Source organism: Onychostoma macrolepis, chromosome 13 (assembly GCF_012432095.1).
Source record: "Onychostoma macrolepis isolate SWU-2019 chromosome 13, ASM1243209v1, whole genome shotgun sequence".
In the NCBI taxonomy this organism is placed as follows: Eukaryota; Metazoa; Chordata; class Actinopteri; order Cypriniformes; family Cyprinidae; genus Onychostoma; species Onychostoma macrolepis.
The window spans coordinates 18,122,697-18,135,545 of NC_081167.1; positions in this window are offsets into that span (position 1 = coordinate 18,122,697).

Sequence of the window (12,849 nt, forward strand, 5' to 3'; positions counted from 1 at the left end):
TGCTGCTGACAGTTTCATGTACATCTACACTGAGGCAGCACTCTTATCAAACATGACAAGAATTTAGCCCCGCTTCATTTGCACGTAGCTAATTTTGATATATTCACAACTATAGCATCATTTTAAAAATGAAAACAAAAATGAGATTCAGATTTTTGATTTAGCTCACTGTCCGTCTGAAACAAATACATTACAGAGACAGACATTTAAGCTTCCTGTATGTTTTAGAGTTCATTTTTGAGATATGTTTGTTAAAGTTGATACCTTTAATGAATGCTCATTGATTTCAAAAGTATGTCATGCAGTCCTTATGATCTTGAATCTAAAAATGTAAATTAAAATGTAACATTTGTAGTCCTATACTGCCACAGAATTACAGTTCTCAGTTTTGTAATAAGGGAAATGGGCTTTTACTTTCGGAGGACAGAATGTTAGGTTCACTGTCTTTAACCTCTGAAAAAGATGGATGAACTTCTTAATGCATTATGTCAAAGGGGAAGGGACCGGGCATTTTTTTGGCCTGTATTGTTAAAAAGGAAATAAGAGAACAAGCACACATTTTAATTATACCAAAGGAAAAACTGTACAATACATAAAACTTTTAAGTATATCTAAAATATGCAAGCAACAAAAAAGCTTTCATTCTCCAAATATGGTTTCTATTTACCTTTCATATTAATATGATTTAAAATTATGGTATGAAGCAAAGATGGCTTCTCAATGGAGTGTGCAAGCTAAAGGCCTCTTTGGCCTCTTTTCAATTTTTAAGGTGCAGCACTAAGGTGAGAAAGAATATGTTTGCTGGAAGAATTAGTTTGGTGTTCAGAAGTGGAATGATGACCAAGCACCAGTTAACAAATGTCCAGATCAGTTGCTGAGGTGCTGAGGGACAGGACATCCATTAACTTGTTGTGTCTCCCATGCTAATGACTTGTTTTACTGGATAATGTGTCTGTCAAAACATAGTATGAACAATTCTTTGATAAATTGTCCATCGTTATAATATTTCTTACAGAATGCTTTTGCAATGAGAGATTAACTTGACTAATGTCAACCTGGTCGAATTAATCTGCAAGCGAATAAGGCAAATTAGTAAACTGGTTGTTTGCCACTAAGAAGTCAAAACAAGGCTATGACTCTTTTCAGGCATCTTTTATTATATAAGAACAATGTTCCTTAATGAGGTTATTAAATCATTATCACAGCTAATCAATACTAATGAAATTCCCTGCTGAACATGTATAGGATGTATATTATAAGCTCTGTTTGTAATGTAATATAATGCAATTTGTGTGTGCAATAACTTGGCAAAGCTGCATGTATCATTGAATATTCAGGTCAATTTAGCCACTGTGTTAGTATTATAACTTAAGTCTCAGTAGCCATTGCATCCATTCTCATGCTGTTGGAGAATTTTCACGCTCAATCTAATATAATGACACAAATTACAAAGTAGTAAATGTCGCCCCTCATAATGCTTATTGCCAGAGGCAGCTTGTGATGGCTATGCAGGACAGATCGCTCATAGGTTGAATTGGAGTACAGATTTATTTTCAGAGTCCCCACTCCCACTAACACATGGGAAGTCTCCATTTATACTCCAGGCACCATGTGGATTCACTCTGCGGTCTAATAGTGGACTTGACACCCATGACAGCGGAAGCTGCTCCTCCCCTGTAGCCACTGGATGGTGTGTCAGTTCTCTCAAGTGCGAGTGCATCCTGTCGCCTGTTTTATTTAGGGGAGGCGGGTGAAGCCGGCCTCACTTCCCTTTTCCATCCTGAACGCATGGAGCCCAGCTGGGACCTGTTTACTTCACAGAGATGGATGGACTCATCCCACCAGCTACTGGTCATTATGTGTGAGATCAACACTATTGCCTCCCCTCCCAAGCTCCACGGACCCAACAGAGAAAAAACTCTTCTCTAGAAGCCAGTATGTACTATTAGCTGTTAGATTGCCAAAGCAAATATCCATATATCCAGTAACTAAGGATATTATGATTATAAAAACATCAGACATCTCCCTCCTGTTTGTATTGAACTGTTTCATAAATCATTATTGCGTCAACAGATGAAAATGTGGCCTACTTAAAGGCATAGTTCACCAAAAAATTGGGATTTACTTGTTCTCATGTTGTTCTAAATCTCTATGACTTTCTTCATTCTGAAAAATGTCTAAATATTTTTTTATTATTTTTGTAGTTCCTATAATGAAAGTCAGTGGAGTCCAATGTTGTGTTGGACTCCACTGACTTTCATTATGATCTATAACATAGTCATACAACAAAATAGTCTACACTACTGATAAAAATGATTTTGTGGTGAAGTAAATACTACAGAAAAACAAATTATTTTTACAAATATTGTTTAAGTAAATATCAACGTCATGATCCCGTTGTTCCCATCATGCACTTGGGCATGAATAATTAATACGTTTTTTTGTTTTTTTTTAATGTTTTTGAGATGTATTTACACTGTTTTGTGGTTGCTTTTGTTGTTAGGTTAAGTAACTTGCTGTTTTGTGATATCTGGAGTTGATATCAAAATGACCCATTTATACTCAAACACTATTCGCTGATTGTCACCATCATTGTGTATCATGTGCCAAGTATTCAGATCTCTGTGTTCATTCAGTTAATAACTGTATTGAGTCAACATATTACCTTAAAATGAATAGTGAGCAGTCTACTTGCTTACATATGTGCTTGTAACTTAACCACATGCTTTATAGGCATTTTTTTTCAGTGCTATGTTGTTTGAGTAAAGCTTACAAACCGTGACTGAGTGAAATGTACTTGAGTATTGTAGGGTAAACTTAAAATAATTAAGTAGAAATTACTCATCAAACTACCTGGCCACGTTAAATTTACTTATTTCCTTTACTAATTTTAGATAAGTAGATTTTACTTAGTTCCATATTTAAATTTTACTTAAAAAATATGCATGCAAAAACTTAAAATAAAAATAAAGTAAATTTAACTTCTTATTTTTTCAGTGATATTTAGCATATATATATATATATATATATATATATATATATATATTTTTTTTTTTTTGGTGAATTATCCCTTTAAATAAATACAGTTTTATCTATCTATCTATCTATCTATCTATATATATATATATATATATATATATATATATATATATATAAAGACAATTAAACAAGAATGAATCATAGATAATAGGTGAAGAAAAAGCTGAATATGAGAAGAAAAACAAATGAGCATGAGAAAAGCAAGTGGGAAAAGAATAGATAATAATCCAGCAATTTTACAATAAGCAGAGAGCAGTCATTAATCAAAATTACATATTATATGTGACCTAATTTTTCTTTTTCATTATCTTCATTATATACCAAACACTGCAGCATCTACTCTGAATGCATAAAGAGATTTTCATACATATATTCATGATCACATTGCAGGAAAAGCCAGCAATATTTTTTCATTAAATCCTGACTATGATATCTACATATATATGTATCTAAATGTTGAACGATCAGGGAGTTATCCAAACAATGCCATTAATTTCCTTTATTATCAAGAGCCAGCACGCGGGGCAACCAGAGACATCATAATCTGTCATCACACGGTGCCTTCAACAGGTAGGCTGTTTTTGTGTTTATCTTTTCCTTCTTGTTCTCTCTCCCCTCGTCCCAATTATGCAGCTTGCTACACCATAACAAACAGGTCCATCAGCCCAAACCTACAAGCCAGAAACACAGCCACAGACTAGCTGGTGCCTGCACAGGCCTCGAGGGCTTCATCTCACACCTAATGATCTGCTTTGACGGACAGAGGCTGTGGGCCAGAGCTTAGCGTCTCCCTTGATACCTAACCCCCGCACAAACAGCAAGGTATGTGGCATCAGCTGATTCACTTATTTAAGACCGACATTGACCCTTTCTTCAAAATTCCTGTAAGAAACATAACATGTTGATATACTTTGCAGTATATTCTGTCTATCCAATGTCCTTACTATATCTTCATCACGCACAAAAGGAGGAGTAACTATTATGAACGTTTTTTTTATTTTTTCACCGTTTAATAGCAGACTATTAGACGTCTCAAAAGAAAACAGACTGAAATGCATATGAGACATTTATCTAAGCCTTACAGCGCGGCAGGACAGACATCACTCTCAGGGGTCAAAGGTCATCTCTAATTGGGCGGAGAAAAGAAAACAAGCACTCTTTCAGGGTGGTAGATCTAAGGAGGGCAATCACAACAACTCAAAACAGAGCGACTAAAACTTCAATAACTATTTCCATCATAGAGTACACCGTGAAGTCAATAAGGGAGAGTGGGGGTATCTGTAATGTTGTTGTTGTTTTTTTACATTTTCCTTCACAACTCACTCACTCTTATAGATATACCTGCCATCTTTTGATTTAAGAAACATTCATGTGTGTCAAAAATAACTGTATCGTTATTTTAACAGTACTCTGTGTCGGTTGTAGCAACATCAAAATAAAATGATTGTTTTTAATGTAAATATTTATTAATGTTAATGAATAGTTTTCTGCTTTATATAGTACCAGTTAACTGAGCTGTCGAGAAAGTGTTTAAAAGCAGTATTTAAACTAGAATTTATACGCAGAATCTACATTTTAATTATTTTTAAAAAAGTTCATCATCATCATCATCATCATCATCATTAAAGGTTGAATATTTAAAAAATGTATTGATGCAACCTTTATTTTAAAATTGTTGTAACTTCAAAGACATGTTGAAATCTTTTATGATACACAACCAGTGATAATGACTTTTAATCAACAGTCTAGATATAAAACACTAATATAAAGGCATCAAACTTTAAATAACAGAATAAAAATTCTGAAAAAAAAAGATTTTTATAGCTCAGTTTTTGTTTTTAATTTATTGAAACATTTAAGCAATTGCACTTTAAGCATTTAAGCATTTGTCTCATGTACACAGAGAACTTCAAAGAGCATGTGATGAGTAGGTTTCATCACACTGACCTAATTGTGAAATTTGTTACAAATACTATTGGTTTTTCCATCCCTTGTCACATATCTTAATTACTTCAGAAAAATATAATAATAAAAATATAATAATTAATTAATTAATTAAACAGATTTAATTATTATTATATAAATATTTATTTATTTTATTTAATATAAAAAATGTATTTATATTATATTATATGTACATTATATTTTATTTTTTTTAATTTATAAATTAAATTCAGTTCTTACCGTTGCTATATTTTTATATGCTGGTAAAATATTATCATATATGTTTTACTTTAACTCATGGTAAAAAGTTTCTCTTGAGAACACTCTACAGTTTGAGAGCTTTATCTCATTCATGTTCACTCCAGCGGACACAGGGGCTCAACCCTGTAGCACCAAAGCCATAAATATCAGTGAGCCAGCAGCTGAGCACATTATATTGATGACAGCATCCAAGCAAAATGGGAAGCTGTCGACGTGCACTAACTCGGGCCTTGTGGGATTCTGGAAAATCGTTCTTTCCCATCCCACAATCAACGTGTGGTGCTTTCTGAAACCCTGATCTTTTGCATTCAGCAGCTCAAACTCTCACATACCTCTGTGATTCTGTTTCCCGAATAATACGTGGTTCCAAAACCAGCAGGCATTCGTCTGGGAAACACATTTTTCTCTGCATACTGCAACCTTGGAAAAGAGAAAATACTGACATGATGAATTAGGTCTCATAAATTTCAATCTATAAGCAATACAGATGCATTCATCTTGCACTTGAACTTTTTGTTTATTGGAGATAGCACTTATTTTGTCAAGAAGGAACTGGGAGTGAGTTATGCTCCCTTTAGCTGGGTAATGGTCAGCGGCAGCTTGACATCCTTCAGCCTAGTAAACAGTGTCAGGTCCTAACATTGCGCAGGCGCCACTTGTCGGGCTTACGGGGGAAACGCACTCTTCATTCACATGTCAACATGACCCACGACAGCAGCGTAACCACCGCCAGCGGCCCCCCTCGGAAGAGAAGGGGGCAGGGCAGGGGACAACAATCATGATGCGCTGCTTTTGTTGGCTTTAATTGAGCAAACTTTTAGTACATCCTCAAAAAACAACAAAGCAGTCAATTTGGTGGCAATTAAAACGGACTCATGTTGGGAAGTCATACTTGCTTACAACAACTGCCTTTCCCGCTGACAGGCCGATGATTGATTACCGGGCCCGGGTCGTCTTTTATAACGCGATAAGCCAAATTAAACCCTTGACTGCGGGGGCCCATCTGAGGTCTGGCTGGGCAAATTAAATCTCCTGCACTGATGTCTTTCTCTTCCTCTCATTCTCTCTTTTCCTCTTTCCCACCCTTCTTTCCTCCGTCTAGCTCTTTGTATGTCATACCAGCAGACACTTTATCACACGAAAAACGAGTGCAAGGAAAATAAAGGAAACAAAACATGGCACAAATGGCCTCAATCTCTCAGGCGGCTCTCTGGGGACCGGCATGCCAGGTGATCTGCGGCAGCAGGAGAGCTGAGGACATTAAGACATATTAAACGTACTAAAGACTTAATGAAGTTCAGGCAAGCAGTGCCACAGTTGACTTTATTAGTTTACACCAGATTAATGGGGATAATCATTTAAGTGATGGAGATGGATTACCCTCCGCAAGATGCTCCTTGGCTCGGGCTGGCCCAGCCACAGACTGACGAGGATCCATAGCCAGAGCCAGAATCAAGGCAGAGAGATGGGAAAGGTAAGCCAGAAGTGAAAGGTTTCATTCCGCCACGCAATTAAATATAGGGCTGATGCTGCACAAAAGTGTGACAAAATGTTAGCGTAACGAAAAACACAAACAAAACTTTTTAGGGAGTGCAGCAATTTTAGCAGTATATTAGTTTATGTGTATAGCGTCTTCTGTAATACAGCTTTACAGAGATGGTCCCAACTGAATTTGGACAGTGAAATTGTAAGAAAACATACAAATGCATGGCCTAGCCATAAAGCCTAAGCTTTCAGCTCAAAGCCTATACTAAACCATGATGAAAATTATAGGGGGGAAACTAAACTATAAAAGCCCTACCTTTGCAGTTAAGATATGTTGTAAAATTGTATATTTCACTTGAATCATTTTGGGCAATATGCATGATTTTGCCATGCTGTATTACTATTGTTGGGATCTGTTGGGTTTAGTAGGTAAACAAAGAGTCATGGAAACCATCCCCGAAAAAAACAAGTTATAGCATCATACACAATGGTAATTCAAAGTGTTTATATACATGCAAAAGTTGGGAAAACATAAATGTAAATTTTAAGATCCCAAAAGAGTAAATATTTAGGCAGAAAAATTGTGAATTAATTAGTTAAAGGGGTGGTTTACTGCGATTTCACTTTTTTCATTTTAAATAGTGTGTAATGTTGCTGTTGGTGCATGAACAGTATCTGCAAAGTTGCTGCGCTGAAAGTTCAACGTAAGCGGAGATATCGTCTTTTAAAAATCAGGAAGTTTAATGCCTACAAAAACGACTCCTATGGGACTACAACGAGATACTTCCCGGGTTGCATACGTAAAAAACCCATCAAACCCCTCCCTCCGGAACATGCAAAATGTTCTGCGGCTGTGTCAAAGAGGAAGAGTTACAGTGGAGAGTTGTAGCCATGCCGTCGAAACGGTGTTATTTTCACCCAGCTGTCAGGTCTTCTGTGTTCGGGCTTCCTACGGACGCTGTAGTTCCTCAGCAATGGTTAAAATTTATGTTTGATTATGTTCCTGACAATTACAATCCTAGTTTAGCTCTCTGTGCTGCGCATTTTACGGAAGACAGCTTCCAGAATCTACACGAGTTCAATGCCGGATTCACACAGAAACTATTACTAAAACATGGAGCAGTTCCAACTTTAAAACCAGAGGCAGCAGTTGTTGGGCCACAACCTGTAAGTGAGATTTCATCATTTTAAATGTATTTGCATGTATAATTTCAGACGTAATGTTTTAGTTTTATCAAGGACGTAAACAAATGCCAACGCTGGCTTTAGTAGCCAGTTAGTTAAATGCTATTTCGTGTGTCTATGACAAACGCGTACAAACATTTTGGGCCCGAATTTGTAATTATGTACTAATTTTGTAAATGTATTTTCCATGTATACTTTATGACGTAATTTTTCGATTTGATCAAGACCGTAAACACAAGCCAACGCTGTTTGGTTATAGTAGCCAGTTAGTTCGATGCTATTTTGTGTGTATAAGACAAACGTGTACAAACTTCAAAAATTTTATGTAATCACAACAGCAAACTTCCATTCAGAAACGTTTGTAAGAGCCGTGCTTGCGGAAGTTCTGCTTGACTCTCTTCATTACCGCTTTCTGGGTCTGATTCTGACTCAAACTGATACGGCAATATTGACACCATTATTTACATTTGACCGGAGCACATGCAACTGTGGCCCGTGAAGGTAATGGGCGTGAAGTTTCCGGACAATGTGCAGTACGCAGTTTAGCCAATCACAACACACCGGCCCAACTAACCAATCTGAGCCCATTGCCTGTTTCTGAGGGAGTGGTTTCAGAGAATCAGGAAGTCAACCGGTCGTTCAAATGACAGAGGAGAAAGCGGCTTACAATAAAGGTGAAATATATGAAAAATAAGGCGTTTTTTAACAAACGAAACACGAAGACATGTTATATTGCACCCCATAAACACAATCAAGCAAAGAAAAAAAGCAGTAAACCACCCCTTTAAAGTAATTATTAAAATGCATTAAATGGAAATAATTATTATTATTTTTTTTTAAAAAGGACATAAGGAAGACTTGGAAGGAAACTTTCTTCTTGTGAAATAAGGCATAGGTAACATATAAAAACATTTGAATGCATCAATGATGGATGAACCTACAGTCATGGCCAAAAATATCTGCACCCTTGGTAAATATGATCAAAGAAGGCTGTGAATGGCATTGTTAATACTTTTGATCTTTTACTAAAAAAATTCACAAAACTCTAACCTTTCATTGGATAAGAAGAATTTAAAATGGGGGAAATATCATTATGAAACAAATGTTTTTCTCTAATACACATTGGCCACAATTAATGGCACACTTTTATTCATTACGTTTTGAAACCTCCATTTGCCAGTTTAACAGCTCTAAATGTTCTCCTATAATGCCTGATGAGTTTAGAAAACACCTGACAAGAGATCAGAGACCATTCCTTCATCCAGAATCACTCCAGACCCTTTAGATTCACAGCTCCATGTTGGTGCTTCTTCTCTTCAGTTCACCCCACTCATTTTCTACAGGGTTCAGATCAGAGGACTGGATTGGCCAGCAGAAGCTTGGTTTTGTGCTCAGTGACCCATTTTTGTGTTGATTTTGAGGTTTGTGTTTGGATTATTGCACAGTTGGAAGATCCAAACATGGCCCATTATAAGATTTCTAACAGAGTCAGTCACTTATTGATTTTTTTATCTGTTGGTATTTGATAGAATCCATGATGTCATGTGTCTAAACAAGATGTCCAGGACCTCCAGCAGAAATATAGGCCCACAACATCAAAAATACAGCAGTATATTTTTTATTGTACACATGGGGTACTTTTTATCCCTGTGTTCACCAAACCCATCTTGAGTGTTTGATGCTAAAAAGCTCATTTTTTAGTTTCATCTGACCATAGAAGCCAGTCCCATTTGAAGTTCCGGTTACACTTTATATTAGGTGGCCTTAACTACTATGTACTTACATAAAAAAAAAAAATAAGTACAATGTACTTATTGTGTTCATATTGTATTGCAAAACACTTTTGCTGCTATTCAGGGGGGACATGGGTAAGGTTAGGGACAGGTTTGGTGGTCTGGGTAGGTTTAAGGGTGGGTTAAGGTGTGAGGGATGGGTTGACAGTGTAATTATAAATATAATTACAGAAATTAATTACAGATGTAAGTACGTATAGGTATTTTTAAAAATATAAGTACAATGTAAAAACATGTATGTACACAATAAGTGCATTGTATCAAATGATTAATTTAAATGTAAGTGCATAGTAGGCCACCTAATATAAAGTGGGACCAAAGTTCCAGTCGTGTCTGATAACTGAATATGCTGAAGTTTGTTTTTGGATGAGCGAGGATAATTTTTCTTGAAACCCTCCCAAACAACATGTGGTGATGTAGGTGCTGTTTGACAAATCTTTTTTTTAAAGGTTTTCTGACCCCGAGACTCAACTATTTTCAGCAATTCTCCAGCTGTGGTCCTTGGAGAGTCTTTAGCCACTCAAACTCTCCTTCTCAGCGTGCATTAGGACGATACAGACACACGTCCTCTTCCAGGCAGTTTCGTAACATTTTATGTTGATTGGAAATTCTTAATTATTGCCCTGATGGTGGAAATGGAATTTTCACTGCTCTAGCTCTTTTCTTAAAGCCACTTCACTAATTTGTGAAGCTCAGTTATCTTTTGCTGCACATCAGAAATATATTCTTTGGTTTTTCTCATTGTGATGGATGATTAAGGGAATTTGGGCTTTGTTTTCCCTCCGGGATAATTTCATGTTCATAATCACCCTGGAGTGTATATGTTCATAATCACCCTGGGAATATATTTTAGAGATATTTTACTCATAAGAATTTCTAGGGGTGCCAATAATTCTGTCCAACGTGTATTTGAGAAAAACATTCCCCCCCCCATTTTAAATTCTTATTATCCAATGAAAGGTTAGATTTTTGTGACAATGCAGATTCATTTTCACAGCCTTCTTTGATCATATTTACCAAGGGTGCTGATACCTTTGGCCATGACGGTATTTAAAAATACACTACACCGTTCAAAAGGTTGGGTTCAGTAAGATTCATATTATTGTCAGCAGCCATTACACCAGTCTTCAGTGTCACATGACCCTTCAGAAATCATTCTAATATGCAGAATTTTTGCTTAAGAAACATTTCTTAATATTATTAAATGCTGTTTAATATTTCTGTGGAAATGTTTATTTAATTATTAGAACAAATTTATTTGAAAAAGAGAATAAATGTATTAATTTGTTTTAAAAACTTTAAACTGTAGTATATTCAAGGCTGTATAAAATGGGGAAAAGAGAGAAGATAAAAACAAACTTTTGTATTAGCACAGCAGTAATAAAACTAACAGCGTTGCAACAGACGGATGAGACCACTATACCCTTAAGCTTTGTTAAACAGTTTTATCCCAGAGATGAACAGCAAGACCTCAGGAACATTATTCACTGCCAAGAATGACACATTCCATAATTTCTTCCCCCAGCTCCACAGCTAATTATGTATGATTAAATGTGATAATGGGAGCTTGAATTGCTTTTAAAGGAACCACACACATTCAGTGGCATACAACATGTTATATGTTGTATAACACTAATATTGTCATTAATGCTTCTATAACTTCTATAAAGGTTTACAAATACCCTGTAAAACATAACCTAAAGCTATAACCTAAACCACCTGCACACGGCTCTGACAGGATATTGCATTTCTGACAACAATAAAAGTGTCAAACCCACCCCCACCCATCCACCCATCCACCCACGAACACACAGTGCTGTATCAACCTTCCCAAGAAGGTTTAATTATTGTCTCTCATTGTCTTGCCTTCTCTAAGACAGATCTCAGTGTCAGAGTGTGTGACAGATGGAAACACAGGGAAGGTACACTGTGCCACACACACCTCACAAAATCAGTTTCAACTAGCCCCCATCCTCACAAGCTGGCATACGCATGCGAAACATATGCAGCATCTTTTTAATGGCCGTCTCTCACCATCTAATGTCACAAAGCTTGTGCAGCGTAAGCAGGACTTCCCCAAATGATGATGGAAAGTCACGCTTAAACATAAAGACTGAAGAGCCCCATGCTGTTGAGTAATAGGGCATGAGACTGAGGGGACATCTGTCAGAAAAACTGCAGGAATACATCCTGTGGAGGACAGAGTTCAAATGGATGTTATATTGATGTCTGGCATACTGTAGTCTCATTCTGAGCCGTTCTGTCTCAGGAAGTGCATCTGAACCATTGCTGCACACTCCATTTGTAAAATCACAATAAACTCTGTTCTGTGCAAGTGAACATCTTGCATCTTGTTGCTGTTTTTGGTTCTTCCTTTCTGCTTTTCTACATCAAAACAATGTGGCACTTAATTTAAGAACCATTACTATGTTGTCAGCCCTTTAAACATCTTTTGAAGCCGACTGCAATACAAGAATAAGAACTGCAATAAGAAATGCATAATAACATTAATATTAAATATATAGAATGTTTAATATTATTAAATTAATTTCACAATTTTAAAAATCTTGTTTTGATTAGTAATATTATTGTTGTAGAAATTTTAATTTAATAAATAACACAAATGAATTGTCTCACAGCCGTTTAAACAGGTACTACTTTGATTCAATTTAGGTTAAAAAAGACAAAACACACAAATGGGTCAATTTAAGAAACACCTTATCGTAGCAAATCCAGTGCGTTTTATCTGCAGCCCAGCTTAATAAAGCTTCATTTCGGGCTCTGGGTCAGGAATAGACAGACAGGTACAAATAGCTTCACTTTCAACAGAGATTCAAGACAATGCACATATTATAAAGATTCAGATCAAAGGCATATACTGCACCAAACAACTGAGTTCAAATATTACTCTGATTCAAATGGAACATGATGTTACCAAATTAATGAAGAGTAAGACACTTTTGTACAGCACTACACTGTCAAACGTACTGTATATATGTATTTCCAAGTTTATAAATAAAGCAAAGTGTAGTTAGTTCTGCAGGCAAGCAAAATTACAATAAATAAATAAATCACCTAATGTGTGCTCGTCTAAAAGATACATAAAGATTAATTCTAAACATTTTGGTCTCTTTCAGGTTGT